Source organism: Gossypium arboreum, chromosome 4, assembly GCF_025698485.1.
Source record: "Gossypium arboreum isolate Shixiya-1 chromosome 4, ASM2569848v2, whole genome shotgun sequence".
NCBI classification, from domain to species: domain Eukaryota; kingdom Viridiplantae; phylum Streptophyta; class Magnoliopsida; order Malvales; family Malvaceae; genus Gossypium; species Gossypium arboreum.
The window spans coordinates 113,530,952-113,542,442 of record NC_069073.1 but is presented as its reverse complement, the minus strand read 5'-3'; the positions used below and the strand labels follow the sequence as shown (position 1 = coordinate 113,542,442).

Below are 11,491 nucleotides of genomic sequence, written 5' to 3'. Positions count from 1 at the left end.
TATCTCTATATTTTGAAATTTTTTTTTTATTATTTCCTTTTAATACTATTTCATCCTGAGTTTTTACAATTTTTATTCTTCAGCTATTTCATTATGAGTAATTCTACTTGATACCTCTTAAAATGGGATTTAAAATGGAAACCAAAAATTTAATTTAAACTTATTTAAAAAACCCTTTTATGGGATTTTCAAATTTAACTTAATAACCCAATTTTTTAAAAATTTTTAAATTTTTTTAATTTTTATTTTAAAATTTTAAAATTTTAAATTTAAACCCCTTTTTTTTAATTTTAAAAAAAAATTTCGTTTTTGTTTCTTTTTAAACCCTTTTTTTCATTTTTTTGATAAAATTAATTGATTATATTTTTAATTTAAAAACCTTAAAAAATTTTTCCCCTTTAGAATTTTATTAAAATTTTTAATTCAAATTTATTTTAACCCTTTTTTAAATTTTTAAAATTCCCAAAAAACCCTTTAAAGGGGTTTTTATTGGAAAAATTTTTTTTTCCGGGGAATTTTTTAAAAATTTTTAGTTAAAAAAATTTTTAATTATATATTTTTAATTAAAAAAAATTTAAAAAATTTTTAAAAACAAAACTTGGGTTTCCCTTTGAAAGTTTTTTTAATTTTATTTTGTTTCCTAATTTTTTTTTTTTAAATTATTAAAAAATTTTTAAATTTTTGAAATTTTTTAAAAAATTTTTAATTTTTTATTTCCCTTTTTTAACTATTTTTATTTAAAATTTTTTTGGGAAATTTTTTTGTTTTGGAAAATTGATTTAAAATTTAAATTTAAAATTTTTTTTAAAAAGGAAAAAAAAAAGAACAATAATAATTTTAAATTTAAACCCTTTAATTTTAAATCAAATTTTGTTAAAGATTTAATTTGTGTTGACAGGGAAATTAAATTGGGTTTTATAATTTATTTTTATAAAAATTAATTTTGAAAATTTTTTAAAAGAAAACACGGGGTTTTAAAAGGGGAAATAAAGTTTAAAAAAAGAAAAAAGTTTTAATTAAAAGGGGATTTATTTTATAAAGGGAATTAATCTTTTTTTTGGGTTTTTTTAATTTTTAAACCCTTTTTTAGGATTTTTAATTAATTTTGAATAAAATAAAACAAAAAATTTTTTAATTTTCAATTTGAATTTTAAACTTGTTTTTTGGGTTTAATTTTTTTATTTGCCAAGTTATTTTTGAAATTTTCCCTAAAATAAATTTTTAATTTTTGGGGTTGGGAATTTTGGGCGATTTAAAGTTAGGGGCCAAATTTATTTTTTTTTAAAGTTTTGTTTAATTGAAAATTTAATTTAAAATAGGAGGGAAAGGGGTAAAGGGCAAAGGGAAAAAAAATTGGGCCAGAAAACAAAAGGGTTTAAGAAAAAGTTTTGGAAAAAAATAAAAGGGTTTTTTAGGGGTTTTTAAAAATTTTTAAAAATTTAAACTTTGTTTTAAATTTTATAATTTATAAAAATTTTTGTTTTAACAAATAAAAAAAGATTTTTTTTTATAAGGTTTAAAGCTCCAAACGTGTCCTTAAAGGGTTAAATTAAATTTCAACCCTTTTTTTAATTTTTTTAAATTTTTTTAATTTTAGATAAAACTTCTTTAAACTGGTTTGGTTTTTTGGTTTTAAAATTAAGGTTTTATGGTTTTTAAATTTTTTTTTTAAAATTAGGGTTTTATTAAGGGAAATTTAATTTGTTTTAAAGGGGTTTTGATATGCAAATTTTAAATTTTTGGGTTAAAAAAATTGAATTAAAATTTAAATTTAAAAATAGGGTTTAAAGGGGATTTTCGTTTGAAATTTAAAAAAATGAAATTTGGGTTTAAATTTATTTTTTAAATAAATTTTGGTTTTTTAAAAATTGGTTTTTAAAAATTTTAAAAATTTTTAATGTTTTTTGTTAATATTAGTATTTTAGTTTTTGGTAAAAAAGGGTTTTTTTTAAAATTTTTGGGTTAAATTGGTTTGTAAACTTTTTTTTTGGAAAAATTTTAAAAATTGTTTTTTAAATTTTAAAAAATTTAAATTTAAATTTGGTAAAATTTATTTTTAAAAGGGTTTAAACAAGGTTAAAAAAGGGGTTTTATTAATTTGATGGATTTTAAAAGGGTTTTTTTTTAAGTAAGAAAACTTGGAAACAAAAAAAGATAAAATTTACATTTTTCTCCCCAAAAAAGGGAAAAAAATTTTTTTTTTAAAATTTTTAATTTAAAATTTTGAAAGGGTTTTTGCCCCTTTAATGTTTTAGTTTTTCCTTTTTAAAAAGGGTTAAGGGAAATTTTAAATTGTAAAATTTTAATGAATTTAAGTTTCCATGGTAAGGGGGTATTTTTTAAAATTTCAAATTTGGGTTTTTAAATTTAAATTTTTAAAATTTGAAATTGGAAAAATTTTAAAAGGGAAAGAAATTTTAAAAGGGAAATTTTTAAAATATTTTTAAAAAAAAAATTGGTAAAAAGTATTTAGGGAAAGGTAAAAGGGTTTAAAGGGGAAATTAATTTTAAAATTTTTAAATTAAATTTTTTAAAATTTATTTAAAAAATTATTTGTTTTTTAAAAAGTTTTATAACAAATTATTTTTTGGATTGAATTTATTTTTTTTAAATAACTTTTTTAAATTTTAAAATTGGTGTAGTTTTTGTTAAATTTTTTTTTTAAAATTTGTTATTAAATTATTTGGGTAAAGAAATTTGGTGGGTTAATTTAGTTTAAAATTTTTTGGGGTTTTTTAAAATTTTTTGGGGGCCTGGAAAAGGGAAAGGTTTATTTTTAGGAATTATTAAAAAAGGGAAAAACCATTTTGGGAAAATTTTGGGAAATTTTGGAATTTTGGGGTTTGGGGGGAATTTGGAAGTTTAAAAATTGGGTTTTTTGAAAATTAATTTTTTTCCTTGTTTTGGAAAAATTTTGTTAGTTATTTAAAATTTTAAAGGCCTAAATTTTTTAAAATTTTTTAAACGGCCCTTTGGTTTAAATTTTTTTGGTGTTGTTTTTTAATTAAATTCCCAAGGGCCCATATTTTTTGGGAAATTTAAGGTAAAAACCCTTTTTGGTTTTTCCAAACCCCGGGGGGTTTTTTTGGGGGTTTTTTTTTTAAAAGATTTTTTGGACCCGGGCCTGGTATAAAATTTGTTTGGGAAGGGTTTTGGGGAAAAACCCCCTTTTTGTTAAAATTTAAATAATTTTAAAATTTCTTTTTACCGGGGAAAATGGGGGGAAAAAAATGGGTTGGGAAACGTAAAAATTTTTTTTTCTAATTTAAAGCCCTGGCTTTTGATTTTTAAATTAAACAAAGATAAATTGTTGGGCTTTGTGGAAATTAAAATAAGTTTGGGGTTTTGGGTTTTAGCCTTAAAGGGTTAGGGTTTGGTTTTGGAAATGAATTTGAAAAATTTTGGTTTTTAAAATTTGAAATGGTTATGAATTTGGTGTTAAAAACGGTTTGCTTTTTGAAAATTTTGTTTTTTTGCTTTTTTGAAAAAATTTTTGTTATTTAAATTTGAAAGAAAATTTGGTTATGAAATTTGGATTTTTTAAAAAAGGGGTAAAAGTTTTAATTTTAAAGGCAGGGAAACCCTTGAAAATTTAGAGGGGATTTAAAAGGGGGCCTTTAAAGAATTTTAGGGTAAAATTCCCAAAGGGGGAAAAAGGTTTTAAAATTTTGGGAATAAAAAGGGGAAAATTTAAAGTTTGTTTAAAATTTTTAAAAATTTTTAATTTAAAATTTGGTGTTAATTATGACTGGGTTTTGGGGTTATATTTATTGGGGAAAAACCCCCAAATTTTTACAAAAAAATGAATTTTGGGTTTATAACCTTTTGGCCTTTTTTTCCCCTTTTTAATTTTTCCCCGCCCATTTTTTTTTTCTTAAAAAAATTTTTTTTAAAATCCCAATTACAAATTTTTACCTTGGTTTGGAAAATTTAGGGAAAACATATTTTGTTTTTTTAATTTTTTTTTAATTTAAAGGTTTTAATTTTATTTAAAGTTCAAAAAATCCCAATTTTAAAATTTGTAAAAATTTTTTGTAAAATTTTCTTTATAAAATTTTATTTTTTGTTGCCCTTTTTTAAAATTTAAATTTTTTTCTAAAATTTTTTTGGGATAAATGGGGTTTTTTTAAATTATAGGATTTAAAAACCCTTTTTTTTAAAGATTTTATGTTAAATTTTAAAAGGGAAAAATTTATTAATTTAGTTTTGAATAAATGAAATGGATATTTAATTTTGTTTGTTAAACTATTGCTTAAAAATTTTTGGGTTTTTTTTAACTTTTTTTTCAAAATTTAAAATTAAAGGTTTTTAAATGTAAAAGTTTTTTGTTGTTGGACTTTTAAATTTTAAAAATTTTAAAAGGAGAAAATTTTTCTTTTTTCCCAAAAAGAAGGGGCCAAATTAAAAATTTTATGGGAAATAGGTTGAGCAACATCTTTTAGTTTTGGGTTTTAATTTTAAAAGGATTTTTCCAAATTTTTTGAAATAAGGGTTTGGGAAATTTTTTTTTGGGGGGTTTTAAATTTGGACCCTAATTCGTTGGTTTAAAATTTTAATTTAAAAATTTAAATTTTTAAATTGGGTTTTTTAAAATTTTTCTAATTTTGAAATTTTTTTTAAAAAATTTGTTTGTTTAAAAGAAAAAAAATTTTTTTTTAAAATTTTTTTTTTAATAAAATTTTTTTATTATTTTTAGTTTTTTTTTTCCCCATAAATTTATGTTTAATAATTTTGTTTGTTTCCAACCTTCTATTTTCCCAAAAACTTAAATTTTAAAATGAAATATTCAAAGGGATTATCAATTTTTTAAATTTTAAAATTTGATTTTTAACTTTTCAAAAATTTTTTTCCGTCAAAAAGGGGGAAACAATTTAAAAGGGTTTTTTTCCAAAATTTTGGGTAAAAAAGAGCAAAGCCTTTTAAAGCCCAAAGGGAAATTAAAAAATCAAAAAAATTTTAAAGTGGAGGGTTAAAGTTTAATAAAATTTTTCAATTTTTGGGAACAAATAAAAATTTTAATTTAAAAATTTTTTCTAAAAAGGTTAAAAAAATCCCTTTAAAAAAAAATTTTTTTTTTTTAAAAAAAATTTTTCCTTTTAAATTAAAGATTTTTTTTTAAATTTTTTTTTTAAAAATTTTTTGTTTTTTTAACACCATTTAAATGAAAATTTTTTAAAGATTTCTTTTTTTTTTAATTTTCTTTAAAATTTTTTTGATTTCCAGGAAAAAAAATTTTTTTTAAATTTTTTTTTTTTTTACCCAAAAAAAAAAAAAATTAATTAATTGTTTAAAATTTTTTTCACCCTAAATTTTAAAATTGAACATAATTAATTAAAATTTAAAAAAAAATTTTTAAAAAAAAAAAAAAATTTTTTTTCAAAAAAAATTAATATTAAAAATTTAAATTTTTTAAAAAAATTTTTAAGGGTTTTCCCCTTTACTTTCAGAAGGGGAATTTTTTTTGTTTCCCAGTAACCTTTTAAATTTTACAAATTTTTTCCAGGAATTTTTTTTTTTTTAAACTTTTTTTTTTTCAAATTTTTTTCCTAATAAACTTTTTTTTATTTATTTTTATAAAAAATTTCCTTTTAAATAAAATTTTTAAAAATTTTTTTAAAAATTTTTATAAATAAAATTAAAAAACCATTTTAAAAATATTTTTTAAAAAAAAAAATTTTTTAAAAAACCAATAGGAGAAAAGGGGGAAATTTTTGGGAAAATTTGTTTTTTAAGTTTTGAAAAGGGAAAAAATTTCCTTTGGGGGTTTTTCCAAATAATTTGGAATTTTTTTCCCAAAATTTTTTTTTTTTTACTTAAATTTTTTTTTTTGGGGTTTTTTTTTTTTTCTTTAAATTTTAAAATTTTTAATTATCGTTAAAAATTTTAAAATTTGTTTTTTCTTTATTTTAAAAATTAATAATTTTTTTTATTTGGGTTTTGTTTTTTTAAGTTCCCAAAAATTTTTTTTTCCAAAAGTTTTTAGGTTTTTAAAAACCAAAAATTTTAAAAAATTTTTTAAAATAAAAGGGTTTTTTTTTAAACAAAAATTTTTAAAAAATTTTTTAATTAAAAATTAATTTTTAAATTTTAATTAAAAATTTAATTTAGTTTTAAAAAAATAATAAATTTTTTATTCCTTTTTAAATAATTAAAAAATTTTAAAAAAAATTTTAAATTTTTAGGGAAATTTAATTTTTAATTTTTTTTTTTAGGTTTATAATATTTAATTCCCATTAAAATTTTAAAATAAAAAGGGAATTATTTTATTTTTTTTTTTAAAAAATTAGGAAAAGGGAAAAATTTTATTTAATTAATTTAAAAAGGGTAAATTTAAAAATTTTAAAATTTTTAAAATTTTTGAAATTTTTGAAATTTTTTAAAATAAAATTTAATTTTTAAATGATTTTTTTTAAAATTAAAAATTATGATTTTTAATTAGGAAAATAATTGAAAATTTTAAAAAAAATTTAAAATTTAATAAATAAAAAAAAATTTTTAAAATAAAATTTAGGGTTAAATTTTAAAAAATTTTAAAAAAAATTTTAAAATGTTTATTTTGGGTTTTTTTTGGGAATTTAAAAAAAATTAAAAATTAAAAATTAAAATTCCTTAAAACCAATTTTATTTGATTTTCATGCAATTCTATGGTAATGACTTTTCATTATTGACTATTGAGTGCTTCATTTATTGTCCTTAAACACCTCGAGTGATTTGAGTGAATCTTTAGTGAGGATGTGAAACTCTATGATATTTTGAATCAAAGGTAATTACTTAGATGAGGGGAGACACCTATGTTTTCATGATAAAATGTTCAACTTGTAATATTTGAAACTTTGATATTCTTTCAGTTGAATTTTCAATGTATGATTACTTATAGATTATTTTGAGATATTATCGATAGAAATTATAAGTTGAGAAGAATTTATTTTGATTATGAGTTGAGGATTTTGCTTGAGGACAAGCAAATGCTTAAGTGTGGGGTATTTGATAAACCGCAATTTATACATATTTTTACCCCATGCTTAACACATTTTATGGATGATTTTTCCTTAGATTTGGTGAATTCGATGCTCCTAATGCCTTAATTTCATGTTTTATACTTAGGAGAGCATACGAGAGTGAAAGGAATGAGAAATGGGCCAACGTACGAAATTAACACGACCTGGACTTCCTCACACGGGCAGACCACAAGGCCGTGTCAATTTGGAAAAAATGAAGCACGACTCATACGGGTAGACCACATGCCCGTGCCTATTTAACAGGCTTGACCACGGCCTGAAGTAATTGCACACGGACGTGTCATACGGGCGTGTCCCTGCCGAGTCCAAGTTTAGTCCAATTGGGAAGAGGAAAATTTTGAGGGCTCTTAGGCATTCCAAAGCCTATTTAAACACCTGAGCAGACACTTAGATGGGAGGCACAGAGAAAGAAGTAGGGAATTGCGAAAGGAAAGCCGATTGATCCATCTTAGAAGCCGGATTCATCATCAAGACTGAAGATCTCCCCTCAATTTCCCTTCAGGAGTTTTGGATGTTTCTTTATGTTTTGTATTCATTATTCTTCTTAGATGTTTACCTTTTTAGTTATGAACTAAAACCCCTAAATACCTAAGGGGGATGAAACCTAAGACGGATCTTGTTGTTATTATCTGAATTGTATGATAAATATTTGACTTGTTCTTAATTATGTGTTCTTAATTCTTATTTTGATATTTCAGGATATTGATTCAAGTTAAGTTTTTATTCAGAGGAGGAATAGACCTTGTCTAAGAGTAAATTTGTCATAATTAAGTGGAGTTGGTTGCGCGCCTAGAGATAGGGTGACAAGATTTTGTCGTATTAGGGTGAAACCTAATAAGGGGATCCATAGATCGAGTTAATGCAACCCTAGGGCGTTAATTAGAAAGAGATTTCAATTATTCAAACTAGGGTTAGACGTTGTTAGTCTCGAGAGAGATAATAATATTTTCCCTAAATAACAAGTGAAGTCTAGGTGGATTTTTCCTTAGGTATTGTCTTAATTAATCGAGTTTTCCAAAAAGTATTTTCCCTAAATTTCTTTTCTGTAATTTCTTAGTTTAGTTAATTAGTTAGATAAACAAAACCCTTTTTTTTTTAAGCTAGATAATAAAAAGAAAGTTAATACTAATACTTTTAGTTTCTTTACGTTCGATAATCCAGTCTTGCTAAAGTTATACTACTATTCGATAGGTACACTTGCATTCATCGTAATAATAGTTAGTTTCAAGAACGATTCATTATAAATATTTAAAACCTGTCACGAATGTCATGTATCAAGTTTTTGGCGCCGTTGCCGGGGAACTAAGATATTAGGAACATTCGATTTTTATTACTTTAGCCCTTTACTTTTACTGCAATTTAAATTTTATTCTAATTTTTATTACTAATTCTTTTTTTCCCTTTTTCTGGTAGGTTCTTATAGTTTATGACTAGAAAAAACCCATCAGGACCATTACTTTTTGACAGTGAGATCGATCGCACAGTTCGCAGAAACCAAAGAGAAATAACGCGAAGCCTAAGATACACGGAGGACGAGCAAGAGGACGATACTTCAACCACAACCGAGGAGATGGCTGAAAACCAAGAAAATCCGCTACCTCCTGCGATTGCTGCTGATCCAGTAAATCAGAATCCTACTCCACGCACTATGTACGATTATGCTAAACCTAATTTAACAGGAACTGAGTCAAGTGTAGTTAGACCTGCTATTGCTGCAAATAATTTTGAACTGAAACCTAACACAATTCAAATGTTACAATAGTTTGTTCTGTTTGATGATTTGCAGGACGAGGATCCCAACGCTCACTTGGAAAATTTCCTAGAATTTTGTGATACCTTTAAAATTAATGGCGTTTCTGATGACGCCATTCGCCTTCGGTTGTTTCCCTTTTCGTTAAGGAATAAGGCTAAACAATTGTTGAACTCGTTACCACGAGGGTCAATCACTACTTGGGAATGAATGACCGAAAAGTTTTTCTTAAAATATTTTCCACCGGCTAAAACAACCAAATTACGTAATGATATCTCTTTTTTTGTGCAGATGGATTTAGAAACACTCTACGATGCATGAGAGAGATATAAGGACATTTTGCGAAGATGCCCTCACCGTGGGTTACCACTTTGGCTACAGGTTCAAACTTTTCATAATGGCCTGAATCCTTCGACTCGAAAAATGGTTGACGCAGCTGCTGGCAGAACCATCAATAATAAAACACCTGTAGATGCCTATGAAATTATAGAGGAGATGTCACTGAATAACTATCAGTAGCAAGTCATTAGGACAAAGCCAACAAAAACAACCGGTGTTTATAATGTTGATTCTGTCACCATGCTCTCTAATCAGGTAGAACTCTTGAATAAGAAAATTGATGGTTTTCTTAGTTCTTCACAGGTTCACCCAGTAATGCAGTGCGAAGCAAATGGAGGTGGATCGAGCAATTCAAAATACCCTCCTTATGGCTACAACATGGAGAACGATCAGTTAAATTACATGGGTAATAATCCTCGATCTCAAAACAATCCTTATAGCAATACTTACAATGCAAGTTGGAGGAATCACCCAAATTTTTCATGGGGAGGCCAAGGAAATCAGAAACCACCACCCCCTACAGGCTTTCAGCAACCACCATGCCAGTAGGAGAAAAAGCTGAACCTTGAGGAGATGCTAACAAAATTCATCTCGGTGTTAGAGACTCGTTTTCAGAATACCGACGGCACTCAAAAATCAACAAGCATCGATCCAAGGGCTCAAAACTCAGATTGGACAGCTCGCTAAGTTAATTTCATAACAACCACAAAGTAGCCTGCTAAGTAACACTGAATCTAACCCAATGGAGCAACTCAACGCTATTGCCATTCAAGATGAGGAAGGGTTAGTTGAAAAACCAAGCCCAGAAACAGTAATAAGCAAAGGTAAGGATGAGGTCGACCAAAATGACCCAAAGCCGGTAAGTACAGAATATAAACCTCGTGTGTCATACCCCAATGCGACAAAGAAAGACCGCTGAGACAAAAAAATTGGTAAATTTCTTAAACTTTTAAAGAAACTACATATTAACCTATCGTTTATTGAAGCACTTTCGTAGATGCCGAACGCAGTCAAATTTTTAAAGGAGCTTCTAGCAAATAAACGAAAGTTAGATGAAAGGTCGCATGTGGAGCTGAACTCGGTTTGCTCAGCCATTCTTTAGAATAAGCTACCCAACATACTAAAAGATCCAGGGAGTTTTACGATTCCTTGTTTAATTGGTAGTTTAGATGTAAATAATGTGTTGGCTGATCTAGGGGCTAGTATCAATGCTATGCCTTACAAATTGTTTAAGCAACTAGGTCTAGGAAAACCCAAACAAACTAGGATGAGCATTCAATTAGCAGATAAAACTATCAGATTTCTTAGGGGTATCATTGAAGACGTACTCGTTAAAATTGAAAATTTTATATTCCCAGTTGATTTTGTTGTTTTAGACATAGAAGAGGACAGTAATGTTCCTTTAATTTTGGGAAGGCCCTTTTTAGCAACTGCTAGAACAATTATTGACGTTGGCACGGGTGAACTCACACTTCGTTTAGGAGACAAAACAATCAACCTTCAAGCTCGCAACCCGAACAACACATCAAAAATTGAAGGTGATTGTACAAATTGTTCTACTAAGACCGATTCTACGGTGCAATCTATTTTGCAGGAAATAAGTTCGAAGGACACACACTAGCTATGTTCAATCCACAAAAAAGGATCTACATATGAAGAATGAATGTTACAAATCGAGGAGTTAGATGAATGGCTTACATTTAAACCGAGGAAACACGATGAACCAAAACTACGCCAGAACGAACTCAATGCCTCACCAAATCAACTTAAGGTTGGAGATAAAGTTTCATTAGACGCCGCAGATCCTCACATTGACACTGCCAAACCGAATGAAGAAATTCCTCTTACGGTACTTAGCATTTTCCCATTTGGTACAGTCGAGGTAAGTCATCCCAAATTCGACACTTTTAAGGTAAAAAATACACGCCTAAAACCTTACTTTGATGAGATTCGTAGCAGGGATGAGGCGTATAAACTCCTCGAACAACCATGACCATTCAATGGAGAGAAAAGTCGAGCTTAGACTATAAATAAGCGCTTCTCGGGAGGTAACCCGAGAATAAAAATATTACTTTCTTTAAATTTTAGTTTTTTAAATCTAACATACTAACCAAATCATTGAACATGGGCTTTTCAAAACCACACGGCCAGGCACACGGGCATGCCGTAGGCTGTGCACATACCACGGGATGAAACATGGCCGTGTGAAAATAAGGTCCTCAACACGGATGCGATAAGTAGCCACGGCTGTACGACATGGCCGTGGGCGAAACTGCCAAAATAACACGGGCATGCAACACGCCCGTGTTTTGAAATCATGGGCAAACCTGTCATTTTAACACGGGCATGCGCCTGCATACACGGGCCTGGAAGAAGCGAACGA

The 11,491-nt window shown here is 26.1% G+C and overlaps 1 non-coding gene across 1 annotated transcript; it reads right to left on the bottom strand.

Moving 5' to 3' along the window:
* Window positions 1-9,027: 9,027 nt before the first annotated feature.
* Window positions 9,028-9,134, bottom strand: LOC128292499 (small nucleolar RNA R71). The gene has a single exon (XR_008282484.1). It is a non-coding gene; the product is annotated as a small nucleolar RNA R71 (small nucleolar RNA).
* Window positions 9,135-11,491: the final 2,357 nt, after the last annotated feature.